The 16437-nt window shown below is 35.3% G+C and overlaps 1 long non-coding RNA gene across 2 annotated transcripts; it reads right to left on the bottom strand.

Annotated features, from left to right (window-relative positions):
* Positions 1-1998: 1998 nt before the first annotated feature.
* On the bottom strand, positions 1999-15945 carry LOC141500749 (uncharacterized). 2 transcript variants are annotated; one of them, XR_012472023.1, is made up of 5 exons: positions 15719-15945; positions 15256-15284; positions 5635-5754; positions 3618-3773; positions 1999-3445 (listed from the first exon to the last, which is right to left on the bottom strand). It is a non-coding gene; the product is annotated as an uncharacterized LOC141500749 (long non-coding RNA). The 2 variants fall into 2 exon arrangements; XR_012472022.1 differs by lacking the exons at positions 3618-3773; positions 5635-5754 and having other exon boundaries at positions 15719-15926.
* Between the last annotated feature and the right edge of the window lie 492 nt (positions 15946-16437).

Here is a 16437-nt window from a genome sequence, read left to right as displayed (position 1 = left end):
AAAAATGGACTGATCCTAATGAAGAATGCTTTTAGCAATGAGAAGGAGAGGGATACAAGGTAATAGAAAGAATAGAATGACTACTGCAGATGGATGAGATGATAACAAAGGATGTCAGAGGAGACAGAGTTATACATTTTTTTACTTCTATTTTTACTGGAAACTAGAACGCTCTTAAGATTAGAAAAGACAAAACAAAAAAAAATGGGAAATAAAAATTGATGCTCAAGCTTAGCAAGAAGTTAACAAGAGAGTTCCTAACTGTCCTTGATTCATTTAAGTCATAAGACCAGATAAACTACATCATAGGCTATAGGGAAAAATACTGTCAGATGTAAGAATTGGTGATCTTTGAAAGACAGTAGGGAACAGAGGAGATACTAGAGGACTGAAAAGAGTAAATAATCTTGATTTTTCAAAAGGGAAGCTAGTGAAGTCAAAAAACAATAAACTATTGAGCTTAAGTTCAATGACTTGCACAATTCCATGAGTTATTGTTACAGGGAAAGAGTGGACAGAAATGAAAAAATGAAGTAGGAATTCAAAAAAAATACAACTTCATAACAAACAGGTCATGCATGACCAAACTCAATTCCTTTATTGTCAAAGTTACTAGAGTGCTATAATTTGGTTTATCTAGATTTTTGTAAAGAATTTAACAATCTCCTGCAATATTTTTGTGAAGGTGAAGAGGCACACAAACCTTTATTGATGGTACAGGTGGGTGGGTTCAAGGCACAGATCTAAAGAATAATCATTAATTATACAATGTCATATTGGAAGCTAATTTCTAGTAGAATATCTTAAGGATCTATGCTCAGTCATGTGCTGCTTCACATTTTTAATAATGACTGAAGTCAGAGAAGATGTAATTATCAAATTGTAAATGAGAAATCTAGGATGGATTATCTATATCTTAGATTATTGAATGAGTTTCTAAAAATAATAGTCAATAATGATATATAGCAACTTATGGTTAATAAAAACCTTACAAAAGATTCTCATTAGCATCTTGTAATCATAATAAACCATTTTATTATGCCCATTTTACAAAGAAGTTCAATGAGACTCAAGAGAGGTTATTACTTGCCTGGAGTTATAAAAAATATTAAGTGTCTGAAGAAGCATTTGAATTCTAGTCTTCTTGATTTCAGATCCTTGAAACCATTCACTATGCCACCTAACTGCCTTGATAAGTTAGAATGTTAGGTTGCCTATTAAGATGAAATTTAGGGGTGGCTAAGTGGTGCAGTGGATAGAGCACTGGCCCTGGGGTCAGAAGTACCTGAGTTCAAATCTGGCCTCAGACACTTAATAATTGCCTAGCTGTGTGGCCTTGGGCAAGCCACTTAACCCCATTTGCCTTGCAAAAACCTAAAAAAATGAAATTTAGAGGAGATAAATATTACATGAATTCTTTAAAAAATTATCATTTTCAATACGGGAGAGACCCTTATGTGTCATCCCAGTAGAAAGCAAGTTCCTTGAGGACAAGGACTATCTCTCTGTAACATTTGTTTATCTTGTATATAATAGTATATTAGTATATAATAGATGTTTTTGAAATGTTGAATTAAATTAATTTGAATTGTCTCTTCTATCTCACTTAATTTTAAATCAAATTTCATTATATCAAATATCACTATTTATTTTACATACTAGTCATGTCCGTCTAGTAGAAGAATTTAATTTTCTACCTATTCTTCTAGTTTAACAGTTTATATGTGGGGAAAACAATATTTATATATATAATATGTATTGAGTATATATATATATATATATATATATATAATATGAATATGTGTGAATTCATGAATATATATAATATATATGCATATGTGTGAATTCATAAATACAAATTCTATGTTAGAAATATGCATCATATATATAATATAATATAAAACACATTATGTATAAACATAAAATTGTACAAATAAATATATAAATAAGTATATTGAATAAAATAAGACATATAATTTTAGATTTTCTACTATAACAAAGTCCAAATTTAAAAGCCAATCAAATCTTCAGTAGCTTTTGGCAGTATTATTGTCAAAGTTCATGTAAATGTGATAACTCTTAGCCTGAGTCTTTTAATGATCTAGGTCTTTGACCTGTCCCCATGATCCACTCCTGAAATAACTGTGTGATAGTATAACAGAAGTCACCTATTCCTGATCAAAGATGAGTTGTAAGTAATGAACTGATATTTCCTGAGTATCTATGCAAACAATATAAAATTAATCCTTAAACATACAAACCACATGGAAGGAAAAAAAACAAGTTTTAGAATTTATTGGAATTGCAAAATATAAATTCCCTGAGGCCTGGGACTATTTTTTTTTGCTTTGTCTTTGTAACCCTCAGTATCTGGTACGATATCTTACACATAGGTTTTTAACAACTGTTTGTTGAATGTGATGTTTCAGAAACAATCATTTTTTGAAATTTCTAAAGAAGATCTAGACTACCAGAGAGCACGGACCAATAGTTTAAAAGGACAAGGAATTGGATTGGAAACAAAGGAAAATATCTTATCACTTTAAAAATGTTTTAAATCATTGTTTGTCTAAACCTAGAATCCTTTATGTTGTCTTTTGTTCATTTTTAGTTGTATCTAACTCTTTTTTTACTTCATTTAGAATTTTCTTAGGAAAAATTCAGGAGGAGTTTGCCATTTCCTTCTCTAGCTCATTTTACACATGAAGTCACAGTCAGACATATTTATAAAATACTATGTTAGGAGTTAAAGATATGAAGTCAAAAATAATGAGTTTCTCCACTCAAGAAGTGTCCTTGCTATTTACATTCTGTATCATGTCCTTGTTCTTTCCATACTACACTTAACTAAGAATTTCTCATTGACACTGTGTCAAGCTAGAACCTATGATATTCTTGCTGACCCATCTTCCTTCAATCAATAGGCAGGAACCCAGACACACTTGTTTGTTTTTTCTTCAATTAATTCATTTTTATTTAACAAGTATTTATTTCTCTTTTTCCTATTCTCTGCCTCTCACCATTGAAAAATAACAACAAAAATAAAACCCATATAATGAAGTTACATGGTCAAGTGAATCAAGTTCCATCATTGTATGTATCCAAAAATGTATTTCTCCATCTCTACCTGGAGCCCCTCCTTTCTCTTTCAGAAAGTGAGCAGCCTGTTTTATCAGAAGCCCCCTGTAACTCTGGCTTGTCATTGTATTGGTAAGAGTTCTCAAGTCTTTCAGTCAGAAACAGAAAATTTCAAGATAACCTTATACACTGTCATAGAACTAGAAGGATCTTTAGAAAACTCAAAGTCTCATCCCCTCAGGAAGTTGTGACCTAGAGCAGTAAATCAACTTGAATGGTCACCAGACATGCAGGTAGAAGAGCCAGAAGGTAAACCCCAGCGTCCTGGACCCTGGTCAGTGCTCATCTGTGATTCCACACCGCCTATCTGTGTTAAAGAGACAGAAGAAAAGATGTTTACTTGCAAATGTGCCCAACTTTAAAACCATCAGTCAACCATCATTCCCCACATATAAAGTGAAATAAAATCAAAGAGCTCATTTTAGCTGACATTATTTTTCTGTGATCATAAAGTAGGAACCTTTCCCTTGAGACGCTACCTTTTCCTTTTCTGGAAACACATTCTCTGTGGGCCTGGGTCATCAATAGCAGGAATTTCAGGACAGATTGTCGCTTAAACCTTGTGTAAAAGGAACTGGGCCAAGATGATTTCCAGGAATAGCCCTCAAAGATATGCACGCCTTCTTTGCACTGGGCTGGTTAAATATAGAGCTATATTAGCAATCAATCAACTTTTTTTTAATATCTCCCATATGAAAAAGTCACTATATCAAGTTCCATAGGGATTACAAACATAAGGTCCTTAACCTCAAGGAATTTATAATATAGTTGGGAGACAAGACATGCATACATGCATGAAAAAATAATATACAGATATAAAATATACATACACATATACAGACATGAAAAAGATAAAGAACCCTCTAAGGCAACAGAGGATGAGAGGAATGACAATTGAGTGGAACAGATTGTAAGTTTAATAGAGAAGGGAGAGTTCACTATAGAATGGGTGAACTCTTTTCAAAGAAAGTAAGATTTAAACTTTCACTTAAACAATAGGTAAGGGTTATATGAGCAGATAGGGACAGGAGGAAACATGAACGAAGACTCAGAGGAAGATGAGAGAGCAGGGTGTATGTGAGAGACTACAGAAGCCAAGAGAGCTAGAGCAGAGAAATAGTTGATGATAGACATTTTTAAAAAATGTGTGACTCAAGTTGGCACCTAGTAGAGAGGCTGTTGGAGTAAAACAGCAGGTATAGGAGAAAAAGTGATAGATTCAAAGTCAGGAGTCCTGTGTTAGAATCTCCCCCTTATAACCCTTAGCAGCCATTTGACCATAGCCAAGTCTCTCTGAACCTCAGTTTCCTCTAGGTAATATGGGTGTAACAATATTTTCTGCCCATTTCACAATGTTTCCATGAAGGAAAAGTTTCATAAATTTAAAAGTGCTATAGAAATCTAAGTTCCTTATCATAGGATCTCCTACCTATTTATATCTATCTATATATCTATTTATATCTATCTACTATTTATATGATCATAGGAGATAGAGTTTTCCTCATAGCCAGAACGACCTGGACCTGGGTTCAAGCCACCTCTGATACATGGTTTCAGGGTGATATTGGTAACATTGGACATGTCATTTAAGTTCTGTAAGCTTCAGGTAATCAAGACTAAGTCATTAGATTGCTGATTTAAGAGGGGAAGTTTCTATACTAATAAAATTCTAGATCTGGTCCCTAGTCCTATTATTGTTCTCATCTTCATTTTGATGAAGAATGCAGATAGACACCCAACTTTCATATCTTCCTTCTGGTAAATCTGCATTGCTAATCCTGCCATTAGGAAATTAATAGGAGCCTGTTCCAGGCAACCAAATACATTTTCCTGGATGATTAATTGGCAGTTCTCTGACCAGCCCCTGGATCTGACTAGAGGCCAAGCTCCTTGATATGCACCTGCCACCAAATGACTGACTCTTGGTAGAAAATGGATGTCTTCCTTTTCTTCTTTTTTTTCCTTTGCAGCTGTCAGTGTGTTTTTAAAGAATTGTCTTCATCTAAGGCACAAACTTGGGTGAACTTCTCTGTCTTCCCAAAACCTCAGAGAAAACCTTCCTATTGATGGAAGGCTTCATAGAAAAAACTGAAAAGAGCCTTCCTTGAACATCTCCTGGCACTTTGGGAAATGATTTCCCTTCCTACTTTTCTCCACAGTGTGATTATTCAGCATATTTCCTCAGCATCACAACATTCAATGCAAAAGGCACTAATTAAGCAACTGCTGCTTGCCATGAGAGGCTCTCAGTTTCTATGAAGATAAAAAATGAAAATCAGTCTTTGTCTTCCAGAAACTGGAATCCTACTGAGGGACCACACAAGACACATAAATACATACACACATACTATGGGTGTGTTTGTGTGTGTATACATATATGTATATATACTCACAGAGGTAAACATCTTTATATACCCATATACCCATACATATGCATACACCTATATGCATACACATATATCAATATCCATACACAGTTAGGTGATATGGCCAGACCTGATATCAGAAGACTTGTCTTCCTGAGTCTGTATATGGTCTCAGACACTCTATAGTTGGATAAGCTTGGGTGAGTCACTTAACCCTTGTTGCCACAGCCTCCTCATTCTGAAAAATGAGCTGAAGAAGAAAATAGAAAACCATTCCAGTATCTTTACCAAGAAAGTCTCAAATGAGTCTCAAAATCTAAGGCATGACTACAATAACTGGACAAAAACTGACATGTGTGTGTACACATATATACACACACACACACACACACACACACAAATATGTAAATATATAAAGGAACTTGTTGAAAGTTATAGGAAAAGGATTTAGAATTTTTGTTAGACAGGAAGTTAAAGAGCTCTGGCTACTATATGAATCATAGAGAAGACCTCTGCTACAATCTGGACCTCCAAGGTTCTTTTTGGTGGTATCTTTAGGCTAGTGTCATGGTTTAAGATTATATCATGGTTTAACTTGGTTTACTCACTGTTTAAAGAAGTATTGAATTACAGGGTGGGAGTTAAGTGAATGGGGAAATGCAGATGGATACTCAAGTTTCTGTTGTGTTTACTATTTAATATGATCTCTTATTTTACCAATGTAGGGAACTCTCAGAGAGAATTCCTTTTATCTATGGTTATAGCAACTTCTATGCAACTTGTAGTTTCCCAGCGCTGCCTCAGCACTGAAAGGTTCATTTGCCCAGGGTCATACAATCAGTAAGCATCAGAGGCAAGACTTTTGCTCTTTATCTATTCTACCATACTATCCTTTGAATTATATACATATATATATATATATATATATATATATATATATATATGAAAACCTAATTCTCACAGTTTTACTCAATAACTATCACTTGAAAAGCAAATAATTCTAATAAATAAAGGAATTCTTTGCATCTATGGCTCTGCCCAGTTTGAACACCACAGAATAAGATGCCCCTCCCAGGATAACCTCACCATGCTTCTAACAGCCTTTATGGACACCAACACCAATTTTCTCTCACCTATGATTAGAGAACTGGAAGGTGTAGTACCAACCTCCTCCCAACACCTTCTATCCTAGAGGGCAGAAACTGTATGGTCATTAATTTGACTGTATCTGCTGCTCTCCCTGGGCCATGGAACAAGATTTCTCCTACCCTAAGGACTCCCCTTGTGTCCCTCATCCTTTCATACATTTTTGTGTGTGCTGTCTACCAAAATTAGATAGTAAGCTTCTTGAGAACAGGAAATGTCTTTCTTTTTATTAATTCTATCCCCAGTGCTTAACTAGTAGACATTTGATAAATGGAATTGGGAAAGATAGATTGCAAAACATGACGCAAGTTGAGTTTTGAAGTCTGGAGTTCCTCCAAAATTAGAAATGAGGATGAAGAGCATGGGCAGTGGGCAGGGGGACAGGAGAGTGAAGGGTCCAGTTAGTGCAAAGGCATAGAAAGGGAAAGTAGAATGTCATGCATGGGGAATCACAAGTAGTCCATTTTGACTGTACTAGAGAATGAGTGCATGAGGAAGGAGTAATATGTCATCAGCCTGGAAAAATAGTTTATAACTCATTTGTGAAGAACTAGATAAAAAGCCAAACAGAGGAAATTATATTGCATATTATTTTATCTGTGTATTCTAGACCCCTTAAGTGTTCTGATGAAGCCTACAGATATCTAATCAAAATAATATTTTTTAAATGTTAAGTTATTTAAATATTTGAACATATGAATTTTAAATAATTTAAAATATTAAATTAAAATATTTTTAAAAATAAAATAAAATACACAGGGTTAAAAAGGAAGCCATTTATTTGTGAAAATAAATATGCAATTTTTCCTCATTTAAGGTCATAGATTCCCCCTAAAATCTGTCCACTAGCATATTAAGACCTAAGGTTTTTAGCTTCTTGTTTACTATTTCTGTTCAAAGCCAGAGAATAACCTGTTCAGACCTGTGCTTTAATGATATCAATTTGGCAACTATATGAAGGATAGATTGGAGAGAGCAGGTTAGAGTTTTGGAATGAGGCTCAGAAGAATCAAATTGATCATATGGATGGACATTGAGCTATAGCTGAATGGGCATCCTGCACATGACCAATACCCCACAAACTGTACTGACTTTCTGACTCAACACAGAAAGAGATTTGTGGGCTGTTGCTGGAATTTTTAAGAAGTCATCTTCCAGGCAAGGACACTTTAAACATTTAAAGATTTTTAGACCTTGGTTAGAGAGTTTTGTGGTTGGAAGTTATTGCTGAAAGGATGGGAGCTTTAATGAAAACTTCCAGGAAACCAAAGAGTTCTAGGTAATATGTGAATCATATTTGGACCTAAAACTGGCTCCTCTTGGTTATGGAACAAAGCCAAAATGGCATGTAATCTCTTACCTTACCTAACTTTACCTTAAGGAGACAGCTTGGCTGAATATTGTATTCAGGAAGAAAGAGAAAATGTAGCTGCACCCCCAAGTTTCATGTGTCACTCCTTGTAAATTTACATAGCTAAATTAGCTATCGAGTCATGAGAAAATTAATGGGAGGCTGTTCCAAACTGTCAAGTACATTTGAAAGACTCAGTTGAAGATGATGCTACAAAGATTTCTCATATGCAGTCAGTTCATAAATCACACCCACCACCATAGCTAAAACAGAAGCTTCTGCTGATCCCCTCCCCTTGTCCCCACCACCCACGTCCAAACATGACCCTCTGGCTGCACGTTCCCTTGTGATTCTCCACATACCTGGCTGAATTTGGTGCTCATCTTCACTGGATTGCATCTCTATACAAACATGGGGGAGGTAAAGTGGGAGCTGCCCCAGGGATCTGGATTCCCAAAGGACATTTCTGTGGATGTCTCTAAAACCTTAACCCCTTACTCCACATAGAAGAAAACTGACTATTGTAACAGTACCGATCCTTATTCCAGGAATGACTCATCTTTATCCCAATCTCTATCTGGTTACAACTTACCCAACCTTTAAAAACCAGTTTAAATTCTACTTCCCTCATGATTCCTTACCAGATCTCTACCTCTCTTACCTGTCTAACCCTCTCATCTTCCATAGAAATGATTTCTCTTTCATCTGATCCCTTAGTATTTTATACTTCTCTTATGCAATTATGTTCTAATTTACCATCTGTATACATGTAATATCATTTACCTCTTAAACTAGAGGCTCATTAGGAAAAAAAGAAAAGAAAGCCTATCTAGTTTAACTTTTACATCTCCCCCCACCCAGAATAAAGTACAGTGACTTTAATGAAGTGGGTGCAGGATGTCCTCAATAAATGTTTGTTGAATAATGAATGATTGAAAATTCTACCTTCAAGCAAATTAGAGACAGACATAGAATGTGTGCAACTGAAAGTAAAATGTGACCCATTATGTGAATGATTCTTTTTCATTGAAATACATTCACATATATATTCTGAATGGAAAATTTTATAAAAGGATAAAATCCTTTCGCTAAGCTATTCTTAGATTCCTATCCCCTCCCCACAGTGTAATCTTCAGAGATTTTTCTTCTAGCCAAAAAACAAAAAAAAAAAAAAAAGAAAGAAAGAAAGAAAGAAAAGAAAAGAATCCTTTTATTCAACTCTCTACATGAGATAATTTAAATGGGGCACTTTTCTTTTAAACAAGTACAGAAGTATCATTTTGTGGTGGTGTATCACTGAGGATTTGAAGCCTGTGGCTTTAAAAAAGAAAAACCCCTCCGTTGCCCCTCTTCAATAATTCAGCTCTCATTTAGCAATGCCTTCTGGTGGCTTGGAGCTACTTCCTCCTTGGGAGTATCTGATTTTTGCAAATTTCACAGTGAGAAAGGATTACAGCACTTCCCATCCCTCCTTTCAATCTTTCTTAGGTCCTTTTGGTAGCTTTGTGTCAACAAAATGAAGAAAAGATAGTGTTTCCTTGAGAGGAATCCACAGCTACTGCTGTGCTCCTTAATTACTGTCTGTGACTAGTCACACTGTTTAGATTTCCTTCTAGTCTCACACTGCACTGTTCTTCTCCATGGTCACTATGGTGTGCGCCAGCTGTCTTTAATCTCTCAGGACCCAATTCACATGCTAAAAATTGTGTTATGAGCACAAATGACTGAGAGTGGGCATTTGTTTATTTTTTGCTTAGGAGACAACTCTCATATATCTTTGCCATTAAAAAAAAATACCCACATACACACAAACCCAAACCTATCGGGCTCAGCATTTTGCTGCTAACTCTTGAACTCCCCAGGACAGCACTGGAGGATTTGTCAGACTAAATGTTTGGGTGTTGTTGAAGTCACACCTCTTTTTGGTCAAAGGAAGCACTTCAAAACATAAAAATTTCCTGAGAAGGCATTCTTTTTAAGCTCCAAAAAAACTGGTGACAAAGGAACATGAAGTCTAGTGGTTTCAGACAAAGGGGCAATTATCTCAGCTGGCCAATCCACTCCCATTCCCCCCAAAACACTATTTTTAAATAGTGCATTACTGTTTAACATCATAACCTATCTCCCCTTTACTTGAATACCTAAATAAGATCACCACCAAGCAGTCTCTACTTATGGCCCAGCTAGTTTCAGTATCCTAATAATAACAACATGGGTCATTGGAGTATACAAGAAACTTCTATAAATGCAGTTTAATGTAATGAAAAGAGAGCTGCCAGAGAGGTAACAAGATGAAGCAGAGAGATTGAGAGTCACAAAGACTTGGGGTTAAGTCTGACCTCTGACTCATACTGCTAAATTAGGTGAGTCCCCCCATCTTTGTGCCCCAAGCAACTAAGACTATAAATTGGAAAGCAAATTCTAATCAGTATCAGTAAAGGAAATCTCTCACAAGGAACTTTCTATGCAAATCAGGAAAGAGAGAGAGAGAGAGAGAGAGAGAGAGAGAGAGAGAGAGAGAGAGACAGACAGACAGACAAACAGACAGACAGACAGACAAAGACCTGGGCTCTAGTCATAGTGTTGCCACAATACTAAGAGCAATGTGTAAAAGAAAAGAGTTCTATTCAAACTATTTTATGTAGACAACTTAAGAAAAAGAAAACATTTCTTTCTTTTCTGAATGTAAAATAAATCTCTAAAGATTCCCTGTGAGACCTTAGACAAAGCTTTTCCCTTCTCTAGGGCCTCCATTTTCTCAGCTGTCAAATGAGAGCATTGAAATTGTTGACCCCTAAGGCCTTACCAGCTTTAAGAATTCTGAAACTATTCTATGATTCTTATGTAACTATTGGGACTCTGTCTTCAATAACTTTTTGGTTCTTGCCAAAATTGCACAAGGGAGCATTGGACTATGGTCTGTATGTCTTCCAAAGTGTAGAATGATTCCAGGAAAACAACTAGTCACAAGACCAAAGCAAATGACCCAGATTCCTGACTCTCTCTCTGTTATTTTTCTATAACTCTGATTCAGAAGTTAGACTTCCTTCAACTTTTATTCAACAGCCCTGAACCTTCAAGTGCAGAACTACAAGAGCAAACATGTATTAATCCGTTTCTGTGTGTATATCATTTGGGCAAGTACTGGTAGAAATAAATGTGCAATAGAGACAGGACAATATCCTCAACCTAGCAAGGTGATAAGATATAAGATACACTATATATATATATATATATGTATATATATATATATATATATATATATATATATATATATATATATATATTATATACAACAATTCTCAAATTAAGTTCCTTAGTGAGTTATAGGTGATATATCATTTTTTGTAGCATGGCAAGTCAATAATGAAATGTCCAGTGTAGAAAGAATGAATTTTTTTTTTAAATCCTGGGCGTTGAACTTCCAAGTACCAGTCAGAGCAGAGAATCTGATAAATCTTGACTTTCCTTACTCAATGCAGGGGGGTTTTTTTGCCATTTTTAGACTACACCTTTACTAACATCATTTAATAACTTCTGCATTTGAAATGCACTCTGCCATCTGGATCAAATCTTCTGGGGAGTCATCTAGTGACCACATAATTTTCCTTCATTTTCCAATGACTTCAATATCTGATTCAAAGTCTTCTTCCTCCCAGTGTCAACCTTTATACTTGGGGATTTTCATATATATATATTTCATACACACACACACACACACACACACACACATATATATATATATATATATATATATATATATATATATATATCTTGATAATCCCCTCAAAGGGGTGACTTGATCTAAAACAAATTTAAATTATCAAACCTCATGCAGATTCTCAATATTCTAAGGCAACTTTTGCATTCTTCTTTTTACCATTACTCCATTTCAATCTTATGAATCACTTGTTTCAAGACTTCTCTCCTCAGGTCCTTATTCCATTCCTCCTTCCCCCTAGATTCTCAGCAAAGGACCTCTCTTCCTTTTCCCCCTTCTCCCCTATTCCAAATCTCAAATATGGTTCCCTATCATCCTTTGTTTTTCTTTGGTCTGGAAGGAAGGGTGGTCTTCTTCCTTGTCAGGAAGTGCCCTCCACTTATATTCTTGAATCTACCTCTCTTCTCCTGGAATTTTTCCCTGTGATCATTCCCATTTTCTCTCACCTTCCATTCTTCTTATTTATTGCATCCTTCTGCGATATCTACAAGCATGTCAGGTTCCCCCACTTCCATCTTTGAAAAATTCTTCCATTTGGACATACTAGCATACTAGTATTTCAGTATTCATCCATTTGCATATGTATATTTTTAAGTTACAAAATTTCCTTCCACCCTCCTTTTAAAAGCAAGCATTCCAGGTTAATATTGTACTTACATATTTGTGTTAAGAATGTTTACAGATTAACCATTTTTGGAATGAAGAATTAGGATTAAGGGAAAGAAAAACATAAGAGATATTTTTTTTCTCAAAGTAAATGTGGTATTTATCAGATTCTGAAGGATTTTTTTTATTTCATTTTGTTTTTCTTCCTCTGGATAGGAATAGCATTGTCCATAGCCAGACTTACAGGGTTTTCCTACTTCTCTGAACTACTGAGAGGAGTTGCATCCATCAAGGTTGATCATCTCACAATGTTGTTGTTAATGTGTATATTGTTCTTGGTTCTGCTCCCTTCACTCAGCATCAGATCCCATGATTCATTCCATGCTTCTCTAGTGTCTGACCATTTATGGTTCCTTATAGAACAATAGTATTCCATAATATTCATTTACCATAACTTGTTTAACTATTCTCCAATTGATGGACACTGACCATTGATTTTCAATCTTCTTTTCTAAATATTTATTTACCTCCTGCTCACTAATAGTGGCTGGCATCCAAGGTTGCATCCTGAATCATCTAGGCCTTCTTTACTCTCTTGTTGAGCTCGTCATCTAATGGATTCAGTCATGATTTTATGCAGATCATGCACAAACCTTCCTGCCCATTTCTTATCACCCTCCTAAACTTTAACCTTGAATAATCAGCAGCTTTATGAATATATCCATCCAGATATATTATTAGTATTGTACTTATTATCACCCTATTTCATCCTTCTTCAAAAATGTGCTATTTCAAATTTCTATAGTATGATTTTTAGAAGTGTTTTTACAATATTTTTCAAATAGCATGCTTTCTTATATCTTAAATAAGTTTATTGATATCTTCTGGTTTTTTATTTAGGCTATCCTAGTATCCCACTCTTCTCCCTACCAGAAAGCCAACTCATAATAAATAGAAAAATGAATTCAGCGGGGAAACACAGTAACAGCAGCAACAAGATAACAATAGATAGATCAGTAAAAGACTTCTTTCAAAATGTACCAAAGAGACATGGGTGAAGCTGCTGTTTCTGAATGGAACTGATAAATGTAACCACTATATGTCTTGGATTTTCCAATTTGGGTTTGGTTTGGTTTGTTTGTTTCTGGAGGTGATTTATTATTTTTTCAATTAGTATTTCATTTTTTGTGGTCAGAAGTTCTTTCCATTTTAGATTCAAGTTTTTCTATTCTTACAATTATTCTTGCTGTACAGGTCATAAATTATGCTCTTGTAATTCTCATTTCTCTTTTAAATGAGGAATTGTTTGTGGTTGTTCCATGCTCTCTTCAAATGCTAGATCATTTTCCTCTCTTTTGCAGTATTTATTCATAGATTCCTAAATTCATTTACTAAATCTGTAGACCATATTTTCTTCTGATATTAATGTTATCTCTGATGATTTATGTACCTATGGGCAATGATTATGATTTTTATTCTTCTTGAAATCTTTGACAATTTCAGTCTTCATATTATTATTTTCCCTATTACTCAGTTTTTAACTCTTTCCCCTCTTGTGATGGTTCCCTTGGGGCCTGTATCTCACCACCAATGTTAAGCAACTCATGTTTCACCATCCTACTTCTCTGACCCAAATTACATTTGAAGGAAGAACTAAATGCTTGACTTTATATCTCAGACTTAGTGTAGTTTTACTCAGCCCTGCCTCTTTTCCCTTACCTCCCACGCACAGTTCCTGTCCCTATTCCCTCTGTTCTTCAGTTCTCTGATACAGCAGTCAGAGTATTTCTGTACTGATATCACTGAATGCAGGGATTGTTTCTGCCACTTGAAGTCTGTAAAGAAGATAGGATGGAGGCAGCTAGGTGGCGCAGTGGATAAAGCACCAGCCCTGGAGTCAGGAGTACCTGGGTTCAAATCTGGTCTCAGACACTTAATAATTACCTAGCTGTGTGGCCTTGGGCAAGCCACTTAACCCCATTTGCCTTGCAAAAACCTAAAAAAAAAAAAGATAGGATGGGATATGTGATTGAGTACTATTTCAAGCCCAAATTTGAGGCCTGCACCTTTCCTTCTCTTTCTTCACATTCTTACAAAGATCTTTTACAGCAAAGAATGCTATCATAGCTCTGGTTGTCCTTACCAATAAACTTCCAAAGCATTGAACTCACATCTTCATAGCCAATAGAAAGAAAGTAGGAGGCAAAGTTTAAGGTTAAGTTGTGTTATAAGTCCAATTATTTGAGTTGACTAGTGCAACCCTGATGCTAATAGTATAGTAGATGGTATGGAAAAGGGTGTTACATTAGTTCAAGGTAGAGACAATTTCATGGGTTTATTTTTTTAACTTTTGGGGGGGGTTCCAGAGTCCTCAGTCATGTATACAACTGAAAATTAATTTATCTTCCTCAATAAAATTTTCAATTTTAGGCAGGTTTTAGAGGTTTAAAATATCAGAGAAAATGTCCTTCATGCTGTTGGTTTATTTTCCCACATGTCCTTTCTATAATATGTTGATGGCACAACCATACATCTGATCAAACAGATTCCCAACCTCTGAGTCCTCTTTGACCCTTCTATTTCCTTCAGGCTTCCATGTTTAATAAATTTTCCCAAATCTTGTCTAATCTATTTCTACAATACAGCTTACATCTCTTCCCTTATCTGTAGTCACATATTCACATGACTACAATCTTGGTTCTGACTTTTATCACCTCTCATATAGACTATTATAATAGCTTCCTAATTTGTCTTCTTGGTTTTATTCTTCTTCTCTCCAATCCATCTTCCTTTTAGCTGCTAAATTATTATTTCAAAAAATTCTTACAATGTCTTTCTCTTCCTCAAAATCATCAGGCTCTTTTTTTTGCTTATAAATTAATCATAATAGAATTTACATAGCATTGAAGCTTTGTAAAGCAACTTACCTGTTATTCCTTTGGTTCTCATGATGACCCTGTGAGGAAGGTGCAATTGTTATTTCCATTTTATAGATGAGAAAACTGAATATTAAAAAGTTTTACCTGACCCCTGTAAAGTTAAAACAACTAGCAAGCATTTAAGCCACAATTTTAATTCAGCTTTTACTGACTTCAAGTCCAACACATTCTCTACTACATACATCTTCTTGTTAAAAGATAAATCCCTCAACTTAACCTTAAATTCCTTTAAAACTTGGGCCTCACTTACTTTTACAGATATTTCATGTTATTTTCCCTCCTACACTCTATTCCATTTTTCAACCAAACTAGTCTATGTGCTATGCCTTGAAATATATAACCATCTCCCATTAGAAATTCTAGATTACTTCAAGACAGCTCAGGTATATTTTTCTATGAAAATCCTTTGTTAAAATAGACAGTTTTAGTGCCCAGTTCCTCCCAAAATTACCTTGCATTTGTTTATCCATGGACAAGAGGAAGAAAAAGTAAATAAACAGATGAGGAACTTCACTAAGGACTTCTCCAAAGGTCACATTCATTGTTTCTTTTGAACAGGAGCTATCTTTTCCAAATTACCTAGAGATTTCAGTGGGCTGCAAGCTCAGTAAGAAGCAACAGCAGGATATGACTGCCCCAAACACTAATGTTACCTTAAGGCTCAGCACATTCCGAATATGTACTCCAGGTCTAAGCCAATCCAAATTTGTTTCCTCAGCATTTTCTCATTTTGCCCAGTAACTGAAGAAGCAGGATCTGCAAGAATGTGAGATGCCAAACAGTTCTTTCCCTCCCATACTCTGAGTCAATTCTCCAGCAAGCTACATACCCAGTAAAGTGTACAAGATCATGATCTCCCTTAAGAGTCTCTAAACTGTTATTGTTGTTGATGTTTTATAAGTGTTGGTATAGTCAGGTAAGAGATAAAGTAGACATAAGTTAGAATGCAGGGTCTTCTAAGGGTCATGAGTCAGAAATAAATAATTATACATATTCCTTCTTTAACCACAGAAAAGACTGAAATTACATCTAGGGAAATATGACTTTTTCTGAGGGCACAGGTGAAAACTGACATCTAGGACACTGTTATCCCCAAATCTATTGCTCATCATCCCTAAAATGGGCAATATGACTGCTCCTATTCATTGATCTTGATTGAGACACACACTT

This window comes from Macrotis lagotis, chromosome X (assembly GCF_037893015.1).
Source record: "Macrotis lagotis isolate mMagLag1 chromosome X, bilby.v1.9.chrom.fasta, whole genome shotgun sequence".
Lineage (NCBI taxonomy): Eukaryota > Metazoa > Chordata > Mammalia > Peramelemorphia > Peramelidae > Macrotis > Macrotis lagotis.
The sequence above is the reverse complement of the archived record's forward strand: the minus strand, read 5'-3'. Positions and strand labels throughout refer to the sequence as shown.